We start from the raw sequence: 18,144 nt of genomic DNA, 5'->3' as shown, positions 1-18,144 counted from the left end.
TTTTCTTCTTTATTGTCTTCATTACGTCAAGTTCTGGGTATCGAAACTCTCTTCTCTCTCGCTCAGAACTCAGGCGCAGTAATCGTTGAAAAAGTAATCTTCGCCAGTAAAGATTCCATTACAGTCAATCTCTTGTTGCATCACATTCAAGTTTTATTAAATTTCTCTCGTTTAATTCTTTTCTCCTCGGCAAGGGTTCGTATGCCTTTGCAAGCGCTTCTATAAATGATGCTTTTTTTTACCCAGATAGAACGCTTTTAAAAGGAAGTCTGTTTTTAATAATAATTTTCCAGTTTAATAATTCCTGACAAGTGTAAAGAGAAAAAAAAAATCTAATACTTTGTTGCAAATACTTTTTCAAGGTTTTATATCCCCCATTTTTTTCAGATTCAGGTCCATTTATAATTCCTGGTGAGCAATAGAATATTTCCGTTTCAACTTCTTTAGTCATTTCAGAGTGCAAGTGTGACGCTGCCGCGAGTATACATTATTCATATGATATTGCAAACACACGAGCTGATTGCATAATTTAGAATACAAGTGTTTCGCCTTGAAGGTTGCATCACTATATCTAATAGAAGCAAGCTTATTGCTACTCTCAATTAATTTTAAATTCCTCACCGCACAGAATATTGTAATTTAGTAGCATTTTTTTTAGACAATATTAAAGAAATCAGATATTACTTGATATTTAGTGTTTTTTCATATTTCTTAACGAATAGGAAAGAAAAAATAACCCTTCCGCTATCAACACTAAAGTTTTACCGACTCGTAAATGTCGACAATGTGACTCAATACATTTTGTACCCCCAGTCTCGGATCTTATTACGGTATGCGTGGCGTTTACAAATATCCCGTTGAAAGCCGAATTAAGGAGAACGAGGAGAAGCAGCGGCACAGACTTTTCGTTACTGCTGGACCGTTATCGTGCCAGGCGTTGGGTTCCCTTCCTGCGACGCCCGTTCAGGCGACAAAACGTAAATGTCGCGGCAGATTATTTATTCAGTCCTGCAGCTGCTACGAGGCTCTCAGGAGGGGAGTACAAGACATGTGGAACTAGTCCGATATGCTCTCGTAACCTTCTTTTTCCAGCAATTTTACTGGAGTGACGTCTTTGCGACTTTCTCGTTCTGTTCTGCCCTTGAACTGTCTACCATTGGAAATCATAGACTATATATACAATGCTTGCATCGGATGTCAGATTTCAGAGATCCGCGGATGTCATATGTACATATTTTGCGGATGCGGAAGCGGATGCGGATATCAATTTCTACCAAACTGCGGATGCGGATGTGGATGCGGATATCAAATTATGACATCCTCACGGATGCTGATGCGGATGTGTTCAGGATTTTGGTAATTCAGTATATAGCACCAATTATTACTAGGTGGCAGCTGCTTTTGTTGCACAAAATGCATTTTGTAATTTTAAAGTTTTATGACGAGTTTCAGCCACACATGTTATGTGTTACTGGTGGTTTTATTCTAGTAAGACGAACATCGAACATCATGTATGTATATTAAAATCCCCTCAGATTACAGTGGTTCCCAAACTGGGGGGTACGCCCCCCTGGGGGGGCGTGAGCTGGATACAAGGGGGGCGTGATTCCGTCTGCCAAAAAACTGCAGTTTTGCAAGAAATACATACACACCCACCCACCCACACCCACACCCACACCCACACACACGGAGTAACTCAATCATCCTGACGTGAGTTTCAATATATATATATATAGATATATATATATATATATATATATATATATATATATATATATATATATATATATATATATATATATATATATATTTTTACAACAAAGGAGGCAGCTCAAGGGCAACAAAAAAATAAAACAATAATAAAAAAAAGCCCGCTACTCGCTGCTCCTAAAGTAAAACAAAAGAGGTGGCCGAAAGGAAGATCAAATACAGGAGGAGAGGTGTCCTGATACCCTCCTCTTGAAAGAGTTCAAGTCGTAGGCAGGAGGAAATACAGATGAAGGAAGATTGTTCCAGAGTTTACCAGCGTGAGGGATGAAAGAGTGAAGATGCTGGTTAACTCTTGCATAAGGGGTTTGGACAGTATAGGGATGAGCATGAGTAGAAAGTCGAGTGCAGCGGGGCCGCGGGAGGGGGGAGGCATGCAGTTAGCAAGTTCAGAAGAGCAGTCAGCGTGGAAATATCGATAGAAGATAGAAAGAGAGGCAACATTGCGGCGGAATTTAAGAGGTAGAAGACTCTCAGTATGAGGAGGAGAGCTGATGAGACGAAGAGCCTTAGCCTCCACTCTGTCCAGAAGAGCTGTGTGAGTGGAGCCCCCCCACACATGAGATGCATACTCCATACGAGGGCGGACAAGGCCCCTGTATATGAACAGCAACTGTGCAGGGGAGAAGAACTGGCGGAGACGGTACAGAACACCCAGCCTCGAGGAAGCTGATTTAGTAAGAGATGAGATATGAAGTTTCCAGTTGAGATTTTGAGTTAAGGATAGACCGAGGATGTTTAGTGTTGAGGAAGGTGATAGCTGGGTGTTGTCAAAGAATAGGGGATAGTTGTTTGGAAGATTGTGTCGAGTGGGTAGGTGGAGAAACTGTGTTTTTGAGGCGTTGAAGGACACCAGGTTCTTCTTGCCCCAATCGGAAATAATAGTAAGGTCTGAGGCTAAGCGTTCTGCAGCCTCCAGCCTTGAGTCGTTAAGTTCCTGAAGGGTGGGTCTTCTATTAAAAGAAGTTGAGTAATGCAGAGTGGAATCATCGGCGTAGGAATGGATAGGACAGTTCGTTTTGGAAAGAAGATCATCAATGAACAACAGAAAAAGAGTGGGGGATAGGACAGAACCCTGTGGGACACCACTGTTAATAGATTTAGGGGAAGAACAGTGACCGTCTACCACGGCAGAAATAGAACGGTCAGAAAGGAAACTGGAGATAAAGGTACAGAGAGAAGGATAGAAACCGTAGGAGTTTAGAAGGCAAAGATTTGTGCCAGACCCTATCAAAAGCTTTTGATATGTCCAGCGCAATAGCAAAAGTTTCACCGAAACGGCTAAGAGAGGATGACCAAGAGTCAGTTCAGAAGGCCACCAGTAGAACGCCCCTTGCGGAACCCATACTGGCGATCAGATAGAAGGTCAGAAGTGGAAAGGTGCTTTTGAATCTTCCGGTTAAGGATTGATTCAAAAGCTTTAGATAGACAAGAAAGTAAAGCTATAGGACGGTAGTTTGAGGGATTGGAGCGGTCACCCTTCTTAGGCACAGGCTGTATGAAGGCATACTTCCAGCAAGAAGGAAAGGTAGATGTTGACAGGCAGAGGCGAAAGAGTTTGACCAGGCAGGGTGACAGCACGGAGGCACAGTTTTTAAGGACAATAGGAGGCACTCCATCAGGTCCATAAGCCTTCTGAGGATTGAGGCCAGAGAGGGCATAGAAAACATCATTTTGAAGAATCTTTATAACAGGCATAAAGGAGTCAGAGGGGGGATGAGTAGGAGGAATATGCCCAGAATCGTCCAGAGTGGAGTTTTTAGAAAAAGTTTGAGAGAAGAGTTCAGCCTTAGAGATAGATGAGACGGCAGTATTGCCGTCAGGACTGAGGAGTGGAGGGAAAGATGAAGAAGTGAAGTTGGAGGAGATGTTTTTGGCTAGATGCCAGAAGTCACGGGAAGAGTTAGAGAAAGCAAGGTTTTGACATTTTCTATTAATGAAAGAATTTTTGGTTAGTCGGAGAATAGATTTGGCACGATTTCGGGCAGAAATGTAAAGTTCATAATTAGCATTAGTTTGAAGGCTCTGGTACCTTTTGTGAGCTACCTCTCTATCATTGACAGCACGAGAACAAGCGTGATTAAACCAAGGCTTTTTAGCGTGAGGAGTAGAGAAAGAACGAGGAATGTATGCCTCCATTCCAGAGACAATCACCTCTGTGATGCGCTGGGCACACACAGAGGGGTCTCTATCCTGGAAGCAATAATCATTCCACGGGAAATCGGAAAAGTACATCCTCAGGTCGTCCCACCGAGCTGAAGCAAAATGCCAGAAGCATCGCCTCATCGGTGGGTCCAGAGGGTGTACAGGAGCGATAGGACAGGATGCAGAAATAAGATTGTGATCGGAGGAGCCCAACGGAGAGAACAGTTTGACAGAATAAGCAGAAGGGTTTGAGGTAAAGAAGAGGTCTAGAATGTTGGGCCGATCTCCAAGACGGTCGGGAATACGTGTAGGGTGCTGGACCAACTGCTCTAGGTCGTTGAGGATAGCAAAGTTGTAGGCTTGTTCACCAGGATGGTCAGTGAAAGAAGATGAAAGCCAAAGCTGGTGGTGAACATTGAAATCTCCTAGGATGGAGATTTCAGCGAAGGGAGAGTGGGTCAAGATGTGCTCCACTTTAGAATTCAAATAGTCAAAGAATTTTACATAGTTGGTAGAGTTAGGTGAGAGATAAACAGCACAGATGTATTTAGTAATAGAATGACAATGAAGTCTTAGCCAGATGGTGGAAAATTCAGAAGAGTCAAGGTCGTGGGTCTTGGGCAATGGTTCCCAAACTTTTTTACATGATGCCCCCTATTGATTTCTATATATATATATATATATATATATATATATATATATATATATATATATATATATATATATATATATATATATATATATATATATATATATATATATATATATATATATATATATATATATATAAAGATGGGTGGGGTGGAGGATTTCTAAGAAATCAATAGGGGGCATCATGTAAAAAAGTTTGGGAACCATTGCCCAAGATATTAAAAACACATGGTAATTACACTTCCGCTGTGAAAAATCCGCTTCATCGGCAGCTCTGCTCTTAAGCCCGCCACACCGCCGGGCACACGCCACAACACAACACTCGTGCGATAAGAAGTGCTCAGCGCTGCCAGTTCATATTTTTCAGTCTTAATTTTTGTATAATTACACAATATATAGTTAGGGACGAAGCACTGAAATCTTCCTTGTGAACTTTAAGAGGGAGCAGGGTCTACATACACATAACACAGACATGCATAATGCATGTATATATTATTTACATACACAAATACGTACATACATATTTTCTCTCTCTCTCTCTCTCTCTCTCTCTCTCTCTCACCTTGCTAGCCAGGCTGCTTCCCTCCATACTTACGCAATATGACATAATACATACAGTACTATTACACAGTACATACACACATACTTTTACAAATTTACATGACACATACACACTACATAGTCACTATGTAAAATTATCTCCCTCCTTCTGCCCTTCCGCAAAACTCTTGACACATTTGGTTGTGTAAATTTGAAAGAAAATGAATACAAGGTGTAATTTTAGTAGATAATTAAGTAAAAAATGCATTTATTCATTATCTTCAACTTTCCAAGCTCTGTACTCTGCACTCTGAGTCTGTGACTCTGTAATGTATAAAATATATCCGCCACATCCTGTTTGTGTGTGGTGCGGATGCGGATGCGGATACATATGATTTTTTTTTTTTACAGCGCAGAGCAACTCGAGGGCAACAAAAAGAAAATGTAGAACAAAAAAGCTGCGGATGCGGATGTGAAAAATTAGGCGGATGTTCCGAGGATGCGGATGGGGATATCCGATACATGACAAGACTATATAAAATAAACTCGCAGCTGTAACAAAAATGAGACTGCACTAACGGCTTGGTCTAAGTAACGTGCTTCTTGGATCTCTAATATTAAATCACTGGCTTAATGAACGGCTGCTGGACATCATCTTTGTTGTTCTTTTAACGTTCAAACGTGACTGAACGGCCTCTTCGTAAATACAAAAGTGTGTGTGTGTGTGTGTGTGTGTGTGTGTGTGTGTGTGTGTGTGTGTGTGTGTGTGTGTGTGTGTGTGTGTGTGTGTGTGTGTGTGTGTGTGTGCGTGCGTGCGTGTGGATGGGGGAATAAAATTACTGCTGTCATGAATGTTTAAAATGACCGATCAGGTTTTGAGTTTGACATCGCCGAATAGTTCATCCATAGCCCTAATTAGTTCACTGCAGGACAATAGTTTTCCCAACGTCCTCCCTCTCTCTCCCTGCGAGTTACCTGCATGCTACCGTGTCGTACCTTCGTCCGAAATTGAATTAAGTTGGTAAACTGGCTTCCTTCCGAAAAGGATGTACCGATGTACTTTGCACCTTCTATTCTGATAAATTCATTGCTCTTGGTATTTTTTTTACAGTAAAGGAAACAGCTAAGGGGCAAAAACAAACAAAAATAATGAAAAAAAGCCCGCAAATCACTGCTCCTATAAAAAGAGTTAAAAGGAGTGCCCAAAAGAGAGGTCAATTTCAGGAGAGGTGTCCTGATACTCTCCTCTTGAGAAAGTTCAAGTCGTAGGCAGGAGGAAATATAGATGAAGGAAGATTGTTCCAGAGTTTACCAGCGTGAGGGATGAAAGAGTGACGATGCTGGTTAACTATTGCAAAAGAGATTTGGACAGTATAGGGATGAGCTTGAGTAGAAAGTCGTGTGCAGTGGGGCCGCGGGGGGGGGGGGGGGGGGGGGGGGGCATGCAATTAGCAAGTTCAGAGGAGCAGTCAGCGTAAAAATTTCGATAGAAGACTGTCAGTAAGAGGAAAGGAGTTGATGAGACGAAGAGCCTTAGACTCTACTCTGTCTAAAAGAGCTGTGTGAGTGGAGCCCCACCACACGTGAGATGCATACTCCATTCGAGGGCGGACAAGGCCCCTGTATATGGATATCAACTGTGAGGGGGAAAAGAACTGGCGGAGACGGTACAGAACGCCCAACCTCGAGGAAGCTGATTTAGTGAGAGAAAAGATGGGAAGTATCCAGTTAAGATTTTGAGTTAAGGATAGACCGAGGATGTTTGGTGTTGAAGAAGGTAACAGATGAGTGTTGTCGAAGAATAGGTGATAGGTGTTTGGAAGATTGTGTCGAGTTGATAGGTGGAGAAATTGAGTTTTTTGAGGCATTGAAGGACACCAGGTTCCTTCTACCCCAATCGGAAATGATAGCAAGGTCTGAGGTTGAGCGTTCTGCAGCTTCCAGTCTGGAGTCATGTAATTTCGGTTGAGAGGGTCTTCTGCTGAAAGAAGTTGAATAATGCAAAGTGGAGTCATCGGCGTATGAGTGGACAGGACAGTTCGTTTTGGAAAGATCACTGATGAATAACAGGAAGAGAGTGGGTGATAGGACAGAGCCCTGCGGATCACCATTGCTGATAGGTTTAGGGGAAGAACAATAGCCGTCTACTAGTACGGCAGAGATTGAACAGCCAGAAAGGAATCTGGTGATAAAGGTACAGAGAGAGGGTTAGAATCCGTAGGAGGGTACTTTAGAAAGCAAAGACGTGTGCCAGACTCTATCGAAAGCTTTCGATATGTCTACCGCAAGTGAGAAAGTTTCACCGAAACGGCTAAGAGAGGATGACCAGGAGTCAATTTAGAAATCAAGAATCTTTTCCTACTTTGTTTGCCATCAGGATTACCAGAGAACATGAAAAAAAGCTAAGAATTTATTTACCAACCCTACGTTTCATTTTTCGATACACTGTGTTTATGCTGTAGCTCAAATGTCGAATAAGTGAGTGCTCTCTTATCCTGCAAACATAACACACACTCACCCGAGTCAAGTCAATTAAAGGGCCCTGAGCCTTACTGCCACCCTTATCTGGGTCAGAAGTGGCCCGAGGGATCAAAAAAGCCGCCTCAAGGCCTCAGGAAGGGATAACAGCTGGATTATCCGAGAAGGTCACAGGTGGGGAGTTAAGCCTGATGACCTCCTTTACTATGTCAGTCAAGAAGCTCTTCAATGAGACAGAACTGAAATTTATTACTTTTATTAAAAGTTAGCCATGTTTTCATTGCTGACTATTTTGTCTAAGTTTAGCGGTCTTACGCTGTTTTCGGGGCTCCTGCCAGAACAAAAACAAGTTCAACGCCTCCAGTCAGCCAGGCTGGTGGGTGCCCGCAGGCCTGTCGTGGGGGGCAGCAACGGGGAAGTTTCCTCTGGGATGAACAACAGCTAATTAGAGGTATCGAAGACTTTCTCAAGACAAGCTATCATCAATCCACGAAGACCAGAGTTGGTCCTCGCGTTAGGCCTGCAGGATCACCCTCACCGATGAAATGTTATTCGATTCACTTCAAACACAAAGTTCCCTAATTACGCTGTGTAGTTTGCAAGAGTATTTGCCCAAGGTACTTTTTTTCCTGCATCGAAGATTATTATGTAAATTTGAACGCTGTACGAATCCTTGGCAAACGGTATCTCCCTAATTGCGTGATAGTTTTTAACAGAAAAGGAGGCAAATCAAGGGTGCAGGACAACAACACTCACCACACTCTATTGCACTCCACCGTGGTTTGGTTACGGCAGCCTGTTTCCGGCCGGCACCTTGACGAATGACCGGCTTCAGTGACTGAGCAAAAGATCTGAGATAAAGACATGAATGGCTGTCAAGAGTTAACGCTGCATTTCAAATTTTCAACTCGAATCCCTACGTTGAATAATCTCAGCGGCTTCTTTCACTGATTACTACTAATTTTAAGTTTCAGTTCAATGACATTTCAAAAGAGGAAGGATGGTGTATTTTACGATGGTGGCTCGAGGTGTTCCTAAAGGTTATTGTATTACAAGGATTTATACTTCTCAATTATGAAGTCATTTGATTTCAGAGAAAAAATTCACCCTGAAGAACTGTGTGAAAAGGATTTAGGGACCCTTTTACACATAAGATTCTTTCAACAGGCTGATGGGCGTGTTTTATTATTATTATTATTATTATTATTATTATTATTATTATTATTATTATTATTATTATTATTATTATCATCATCATCATTATTGTTTTTATTATTATATTTGATATTAAAGACTTTCACTCTCCCGGCTCAGGCAAAACAGCCCGCCACCCCTGGTAATTAAGGCTACTGGGGCCGCTAGAGGGCGGAGGCAGGGGTGGGTGTGGGCGCGGAGGGTGTGTTGTGTGTAGCAGCGTCGAACACGCTGTGCGGGGAAAGGGGAATAAACCCAGAAATGTGGTTTCACAACCCTTTTACAAATCTCATTTTTCTTTATTGAGAGCAAATGGGCATTTACTGTTATCAAACAGTTTTACGTTTTTCCTCTGATCATAAACGGAAACAAAGGGCGCACGAGGAGACGCTTACGCACAACTGATTCTAAAAACGTCTGCCCCAAAATCCGTATCTCTGAGTATTAATGGCCGACGCGGTAATGAATTCTCTCGACCTCGTCTGGCGCAGAATATATCTTCCCGAAATGCCCTTTTACCGCGGCGGCGTCATGAAGGATATCGGTACGTGCCTCGCGCGACGCACGGCTGAAGGAGAATGAGGCTAATTTGTCAACCCGGAAACATTTTAGACCTGTGCGGCACTTGGAGACACCGCTGAGGCCCCGCGGCACTCACGCGGCTGTGGAACACTAACTAATGAAGGGTAGGGACGTCAACGTTACATGCTCCGCGGCCTGAAGCATTTTTCACTTCTGCATGCTGCCAGGATGCCTCACTCAGTCATCCAAATTTCCGGTGGGACCTAACTGTATCTGTAGCTTGGGACGTGTGCACTGTGCAGCTATATTTTTTTTACAGCACAGGAGATAGCTGAGAGGCTTAACAAAAGAACCTCCCCCCCCAGCTATGCACTACTCCCGCCGAGGACAGAAGCCTTAACGGAGGGTTAGATTCAGACAGGGAGGTAAATTAATGCCGTGAGAGGTGCTGTGGTTCTTCAACGGCGAAATCGAACATTAAAACACCTGCCCATCCAGCACACTTTACACCTGTAATACGCCTTAAATTTAGGTATTGGAACATTTTCTTATTTAAACCAAAAAAATGTTACATTTTCCTTCCTGTAATAAAGTGTAGCACACCTGCTGTTAGTGTTTGATTTAGTATTACGGAACATATCGTAGATCAATGGGAGCGTCGCACACCAACATTCAGATGTGTGCGGCTTCACGCTGCGATCGCCCACGCCCACGCTCCTCCCCCCCCCCCCTACGCATGCCCCCTTTAATCCTATTTTCTTTAATATTTGAGGAAACATTATATTTTAAGTAAGTAACTATCGATATACCCGTTGCCATCATCAAAGACTCTCAATCCAAGACATGGGCCATTAAACACTAGACACTGCGCAGTAAAACAACAACAACAACAACAACAACAACCGGACGCTATTGAAACTTTTCGGGAGCCAAATTTACTTTCACGCTTTCTGAATAGTTTTCCGGTCCAGCTGAGTGTGCCCCCCCCACCCCCACCCCCACGCCGAACAAAAATAAATAAAACACCACTCGAATTCCTGTAATCATAAAAACGATGAAAAAAAATCTCTATGGAACCTCACTTGTTATCCCCTTACAATATAATAATAATAATGATAATAATAATAATAATAATAATAATAATAATAATAATAATAATAATAATAATAATAATAATAATGATAATGATAATAATAATAATAATAAACTGCATGATTAACATTTTCGAACAGGTAAAGTAGGTGCTCCACTCCGCTCCGGGTCCCAGTAGCCGAGTCTATTATTCACATCGCGGGGAGCCCAGCCACCTCCCTCCAGGGCTGTGGCGTGACTATGCCCCATAAAGACACACCCTCGGCGACACTGACCTGCGGGGAAGAGTTGTCGCTGGCCACCACGACGAGGCGCTGGACACACGACTAGCAGGGGCGGCAGAGCTGAGGCAGAGACTGTTGCTGTGTTGCCTGGCCCACGACGAGGAAGAGTGTGCGGCCTGTAACAAGTGTAGCATTAGTTGTCATAATTCTCGATAACAGAACCGTATGAACCAAAGCAAGATACGGAGAGGTAAAGCAGGTAGCACATCAAACCCGAACAGATTGAGTGCATGCCGTCAGGAGATATCGGAAAGGGGAGGGAAGAGAAAGAAAACGTATATCGCTACATAAAATGAAGCGCAGAGAATAGAGAGAGCAGTTTAGGACACGTGAAGTAAGACAGTCTATTGGCGACTGACTTTACTTTCGGATTCTGACCCGCTGTCGCCTTTCTTACTGACGACATGCGCAAGTACACACACATTCTGATGAAGCATTTCAGCCGCGTGAAGCTACCTGGTCGCACATTTCTGAACTGTAACTGGGTTTAGCACCCGGACCAACTTAGGTTAGGATTTAAGGTTTGGTTAAATTGAGTGTAGGTTACGTTAGATTAGGAAAGCGAAATGCTCCGTTGAAACTTTTTGCCGGAAAGTACACTGAGAATATTTAGAGGAGGATTACGTGGTTAGCTTGTGAGCTACGACCCGCGCATCACCCACGGCTCAGCGGCTCAGCGAGGTGTTAATCATGCAGACAATTCGGGAATATGTTACCCGGTCCCTTCTCTGTACCCTAAATGCAGCCATCAAAACCCGACTGCGAAACGGAAGCTAAAGGGCTATACAGCTGAACCCACCACAAGAGTAGCTTAACATCATTAAGATCATCTATCCATACTATTTTTTGGGGGTGCTGTTAGTGGGAAGGAGGGGTAGAAATTCAAGTCGGAAGTCGGAACTTATTCTCAGAACGATGCGATTTTGTTATCTAGAATATCCCCAAAGCTATAATTATGTGCGAAAATTTAAGACATTGGCTAGTATAAAATGGAATGGAATAAGAAAGAGAATCAGATTTACATCCTATCTTTATCCTGTTTTTATGTTGAATAAGATATGGCTCATCTTTTTCTCATTATAAGCTTGCCAAGGTTTCGAGAAAATCCAAAAAAGAAAAAAAAAGATTTGGAGTGAACATAAGAAGTCTGAAAGAGGCCGATTGGTCTATACAAGGCAGCTCCTGCAAGCCTAATCCCACGTTACCTCACTATCCATGTTAGATCGTTAGGTGGTTTGATAGTTAATAGGTAGTCAAACAGCTGTATTACCGGTAGTTAGGTAGGTAGTTAAATATGTTGTTTAATAGTTAAAGTTAGCTAGTTAGTTAGTTATTTTTTACTATATTCTGTATTTATCTATTTATTTCTACATTTATTTTGTTTATTTTTTGTTTTTATTCAAATTTTATTTATTTTATTTTTATTTTATTTGTTATTAGTGTTTTCTTTTTCCTTTCTTTTTTCTTTATTTCTTTTTCCTTTTCTTTCTTTATTTTCTATTGGTGTTTTTCTTTCTTTTTTTCCTTTGTGTTTTCTTACTGTTGACTTTTTTATGTTCTTCTCTGGTGTTCTTTTTTTCATAACATCCTTTTTATGATGTTCTTTGGTCTGGGTGATTCCCTTCCCTCCCAGAAGAGGCTCAACCATAATTTTGGTGGTTAGTTAGGGTCGAAAGGTGGATGAGGTTTGTTATATTTTTCTTTCCTTGATGTGTTTTCTTGTTTTCTTTATTGGTGTTTTCTTTTTCGATGTTTTTCCGTTCTTTTTCTTCTTCTTTCTTTTCTTTTTGCTTTTATTGTTCTTTTTCCTATCAGCCTTTTGTGATGTCCATTGGTCTGGATGAGCCTCTTCCCTCCCAGAAGAGGCTCGACCATAATTTCAATGATGTTAGTTGGGGCAGAAAGGTGGATATGTTTCTTTGTATTTTTCTTTTCTTAATGTTGCTGTTACTTTCCTTTTTTTTCTTTTGTTTTTTTTTCCGTATTTTTCGATGTTCTTTTCTATATCATCCCTTTATGATGTTCTTTAGTCTGGATGAGCCATTTTCTCTCCAGAAAAGACACCCATAATTTAGGTGATGTTTGGGCCTAAGGGTGGATGATCCGTTTTTTCTTTTCTTGATGTTTCGTTTTTATATTTTCCTTTCTTTTTTTTTTTTTTTACAGGAAAGGAAGCAGCTCAAGGGCATAAAATAAAAAAAAGTGTAGAAAGAAAGCCCACTAATTGCTGCTCCTACAAAAGATAAAAGTGAAGAGTGGCCAAAAGAGAAGGCAGTTTTGGTGTAGAGTTGTCTTGATACACTCCTCTTGAAAGAGGTCAAGTCATAGGCAGGAGGAAATACAGATGAAGGAAGGCTGTTCCAGAGTTTATCAGTGAAAGAGATGAAAGAATGAAGATGCTGGTTAACTCTTGCATAAGGGGTTTGGACAGGATAGGGATGAGCTAGAGTAGATAGTCGAGTGCAGCGGGACCGCGGGAAGTGGGGGAAGCATGCAGTTAGCAAGTTCAGAAGAACAGGCAGAATGTTGTTCGGAGTTGTCTCTCTCCTAGCCAGGATGCGTACCACGGCTAACGAATCCCACCTGCCCGGCTTTGTAGCCGGAAGATCTCTGGCACCTCCGGTTTTAATTAACAAGAACTAGTTCACCAATTAACATCTTTCAGGTACATTGTATTCACATACCTGCCGAGGGAAAACACCAGTGAGTGTGCCGACTCGCACAAGGACGGCCCCAAAATGGTTCCTAATAATTACACTGGGGTTCCACTTCTCTTTTGTCGTCTGATTCTTTATTTTTATCTTCTTCATTTAATTCTATTTCTCCTTTTCTTTTATTACTGATCTCCATCTATATATTTCTCTCTCTCTCTCTCTCTTTCCTCCTCCTTTATCTTTGCATCACAATTTTCCCAACTTCCCTTTCCTCTCTATCCTTATATTCCCTTTTCATCTTTCGTTTACCTCGTTTATATCTCCTCTCAATCTTCGTCGTCGTCTCTCCCTTTTCTCTCTTTGCCCTTACGTGCCCAACTTGCCTTGCTCTCTCTCTCTCTCTCTCTCTCTCTCTCTCTCTCTCTCTCTCTCTCTCTCTCTCTCTCTCTCTCAGAATTACCACCTGGATGAATAAACTAAGACAAAAAGTGTTGCCAATGACACAACTTTTACGCGTTCAGTTTCAAACCAACTTCCAGACTTCCTCAACAACATATGGCTCTTCGGGGTTTGCATTTGTATGTAAATCGAGTATGTTAATCTATTTTTTAGGTTACTATAAAACGAACATTATGCAGAAAATAGGCAAAAATTCAGCTATATATTCTTTTAGTTTGTCTGTTCCCAATGCAAAGGCCACAGGAGGAAGTACAGGTGCCCGTCTCTCGATTCCCTAGTCTTTCAGAAACAGCCTCACATCGAATCCTCTTCTCTGTTGTGCCTCGGAGCCGGGATTCTCGGATTCTGGGGAACGGGAAGGTTAGGCTTTCCGGTCGCATCTCCTGTCTTGGCTTCGTCCCAGCAACATGGAGAAAAATATAGATATCGGCATGAAATCTCAGACTCGTTTTTGGAGAGTTTGCCCTCCAGGACGCTGCCTTCGTTCACTATCCCTAACACGGACTTTTTTCATCGCTATTCCTGGTACATGGTTTTATTTTTGGTCAGATGTTTTTTTTCCGTTGTTTCCTATCCTTGAAGTGATTCCAACAACTTTTCTTATCTATTCCTTAGTTTAAGAAAAGTAGTTTTGGCAGTAATGAAAAAAATCTTTCCGATGAGCAATTCACAGAGGCGTCTTGGTAAATTTCTTAACTGAGACGTAATGTTCTATTCTTGACGAGGTTAAAATAATATAAAACCTGAATTATCGCAGTAAACAGTTATGAAAGCTCCACAGAAACCCTTAACATAATAACGGAATGATGGAACAAATTTCTTGGATAATGATGAGACACTGAAGGCTCGTCTGTTTCCTCCATATTCAACACAATGTGTCGTCTAGTTCCAGAAACCAAGAGATCCTGCGGTGGAGTCGAGCCGTGACCAACAATCACAATTTCGATTCACTTATTAGTGAAGGAATGAGCAGGATATCACACGTTTATGGACGAGGTGATGAGATGTTTGAGAAAATTTCACCCAGAGAGGAAGGAGATTCGATGATAGATGCAGACGATATAGCAATTGATTGACAAGGGCAAGAACTGTTGAGAGCACTGGTGGGATGGAACAACACCCTGAACATGGAGAATACATGTCATGCCAGTCTGTTAGGGGAAAGAGGGCATATTGCAATATTTAGTTCCCGTAATGCCTCTATGGTTAAGATTCGTTTTAGGTCCGTGCCAGTATCTCATAATCTACTTTATGAAACATCAGTATCTCTTCATATATCTTTTCTACAAACCTTCAACAGTCATGGAAACGCTTTGAAAATCCAATTCAAGGACTTTTTTTTTACTCTTGAAAATATGGGATAATGTTTACGAAAGCGCGTCGCCTCCTCTGCTGGCCGCGGCGACACTGCAGCGGGTGTTGCGAGAAATACCTCCTCGCTGAAATAAGTCACATATAAATTAAGGGGGGGTCGAGGGGGGCCCAGCCCCCCCGTTAGTAGGTCGTAAAGTTCGGTTGGAGTAGTTTAAATATGCTCCCCGATCCTAAGCCCTCTGCGAGCTATTTTGCGGCTGCGGCGGCTGCAGTGTCGCCGCGGCCAGCAGAGGAGGCGACGCGCTTTCGTAAACATTATCCCATATTTTCAAGAGTAAAAAAAAAGTCCTTGAATTGGATTTTCAAAGCGTTTCCATGACTGTTGAAGGTTTGTAGAAAAGATATATGAAGAGATACTGATGTTTCATAAAGTAGATTATGAGATACTGGCACGGAGCTAATACGAATCTTTACCGCCTCTATTCCTGTCGTGGTGAAAAGACACCAGCCACTAAACAGTGAAGCAAAAGCCTCCCGAGGCAATACTTACGGGACGGCAACATGGCGGGCGGAGCTTGCCAGATGAGGCAGGGAAGGAAAAGCGAGACAAATTTCTTATAACTTGGCTCTCTCATCCTCTTACGCCTGGTGCTTACCGCCCACGAATGCACGGACCCTTATGATGTATTTTCGCGAGTCAGTGTTGGAGTCGAGGGGAAACTTGACACCAGATGAAACAAAAACTTTAGCACTCGACCGCTGGTGGCCGCTCACTGGGCCGCGGAGGGAGATTATGGCGCTGAATGGTACGGAAGAGTGAGTCGAAGGAGTCGGGGCTCCGTTTCAAAAGTTGCCAGGAGTAGCACGGTGGCTTGTCAATATTAGATTGTTCATATTTAGCAACTTGATTAATCAGTGAGAGAGAGAGAGAGAGAGAGAGAGAGAGAGAGAGAGAGAGAGAGAGAGAGAGAGAGAGAGAGAGAGAGAGAGAGAGAGAGAGAGAGAGAGAGAGAGAGAGAGAGAGAGAGAGAGAGAGAGAGAGAGAGAGAGAGAGAGAGAGAGAGAGAGAGAGAGAGAGAGAGAGAGAGAGAGAGAGAGAGAGAGAGAGAGAGAGAGAGAGAGAGAGAGAGAGAGAGAGAGAGAGAGAGAGAGAGAGAGAGAGAGAGAGAGAGAGAGAGAGAGAGAGAGAGAGAGAGAGAGAGAGAGAGAGAGAGAGAGAGAGAGAGAGAGAGAGAGAGAGAGAGAGAGAGAGAGAGAGAGAGAGAGAGAGAGAGAGAGAGAGAGAGAGAGAGAGAGAGAGAGAGAGAGAGAGAGAGAGAGAGAGAGAGAGAGAGAGAGAGAGAGAGAGAGAGAGAGAGAGAGAGAGAGAGAGAGAGAGAGAGAGAGAGAGAGAGAGAGAGAGAGAGAGAGAGAGAGAGAGAGAGAGAGAGAGAGAGAGAGAGAGAGAGAGAGAGAGAGAGAGAGAGAGAGAGAGAGAGAGAGAGAGAGAGAGAGAGAGAGAGAGAGAGAGAGAGAGAGAGAGAGAGAGAGAGAGAGAGAGAGAGAGAGAGAGAGAGAGAGAGAGAGAGAGATTCTACACCTTTTCTGAGAGGGTGGTGACCGAGCTGCTGTGGTGCTGTGCCGGATCACTATGAGCCAACATTAGGCAAATTTACCTCTCATATATTAGTTACCACAAGACAGTTTCCCAGATCGTATTTTCCTCTCACCGTTAGGAAGCATGAACATACACTGTGCTGTTATTATCTTTTATTTTTACATCAAAGAAGGAGCTCAAGGTCTCTATTTAGAAAGCTTACCGATGCTATTGGCCGAACGTCAAACAAACATAACAAACTCGCAAAATACTGCTTTTGCAAACAGTACCATCAGTAGGTCACGAGAAGTTCTGAAATAAAAATCAATATAGGTTGGGAAAGTGTCTTGATACTGTTTAGAAAGCGTTCAAGTCGTAGGAATAAGCAGACACAAGAAGGAGGATAGTTTCAGAGTTTACTAGTGGTAGTGTAAGTGCACCAACACCTTTACATTTCAAAACGCTCTATGATGTTGTATTTCTCTTTCGAAGGAAAAATACAACTAAAAGGTAAAGAATTCCGTTGCCATGGAGACAACGGTGTCGGGTAACTCAAAAGTGTGTTGTTTAGTCCCGTGTGTGTTCATCAACACGCTCCACATTGTAAACACGACGCGTCCGTTAGTCGAATCACGGTTTGCGTCCTTCATACAAATTCATATAAAAATTTCCCCGATTTTTACCCCGTGACACCAATATTTGATTACTTTTCAACGAATTGACTGGTGGAAATTACAACCCAATCTATTACCACTGAAAAATGAATTAAATGTTACATTGCCAAAACCTTTCGTAGTTAGGATCAAATGTAATAAAAAGTCACATCTCAACAACTTTATATTTTTTTATCATCATTTATATTGAATGTAAATGAAGGCACTACTTACCGATGCACTACATTGTCGGTGCGTTGCTTCCACTACCCGGCTGGACAAGTATTCCCCCGCCAATTTTCACTTATCCTTTCCATAATCAATTGAACTGTGGTTACAAGAAGTAAGCTGAGCAGATTACCATGAATATGGAAGGTGGAGGAACTTTACAATTTAACCCTATAAAAATCCTATAAAATATAATCTCGAAAACTAATTTCAAATCGAAAGGACGACTGAATTCTTGGTATGATATTCAATAATCGGGATAACTCAGCACTAACTCGACCGTGAGACGCATGCAGCCCATGCGACTAGTGTGTTAAACTCCGCCTGACCCGCCCGTGCAGACCCTCCACTGTCCCTTTTGCCTTGGCCTGGCGGTCCGAATCCAGCGGCTCTACACCGTGGATCCGCGGCATTACCGCCAGTAGGGCCTAGCAGGCGGCCAGGGGGACGGCGCCGGTGCGAGTATGCTGGAGACTCGAGAATATATATATATATATATATATATATATATATATATATATATATATATATATATATATATATATATATATATATATATATATATACATATGTATATGTATTATATA

General features: G+C 42.3%; 1 long non-coding RNA gene across 1 annotated transcript in view; it reads right to left on the bottom strand.

Annotated features, from left to right (window-relative positions):
• The window catches only part of LOC127004176 (uncharacterized), a 110,606-nt gene extending 94,770 nt beyond the window's left edge, over positions 1–15,836 (bottom strand). Inside the window, exons 1-2 of the long non-coding RNA XR_007757680.1 lie at positions 15,651–15,836; positions 10,665–10,789 (exon numbers count right to left, since the gene is read on the bottom strand). This is a non-coding gene — a long non-coding RNA (uncharacterized LOC127004176). The remainder of the gene's footprint in view (positions 1–10,664; positions 10,790–15,650) is intronic.
• Between the last annotated feature and the right edge of the window lie 2,308 nt (positions 15,837–18,144).

This window comes from Eriocheir sinensis, chromosome 3 (genome assembly GCF_024679095.1).
Source record: "Eriocheir sinensis breed Jianghai 21 chromosome 3, ASM2467909v1, whole genome shotgun sequence".
NCBI lineage: Eukaryota > Metazoa > Arthropoda > Malacostraca > Decapoda > Varunidae > Eriocheir > Eriocheir sinensis.
The sequence above is the reverse complement of the archived record's forward strand: the minus strand, read 5'-3'. Positions and strand labels throughout refer to the sequence as shown.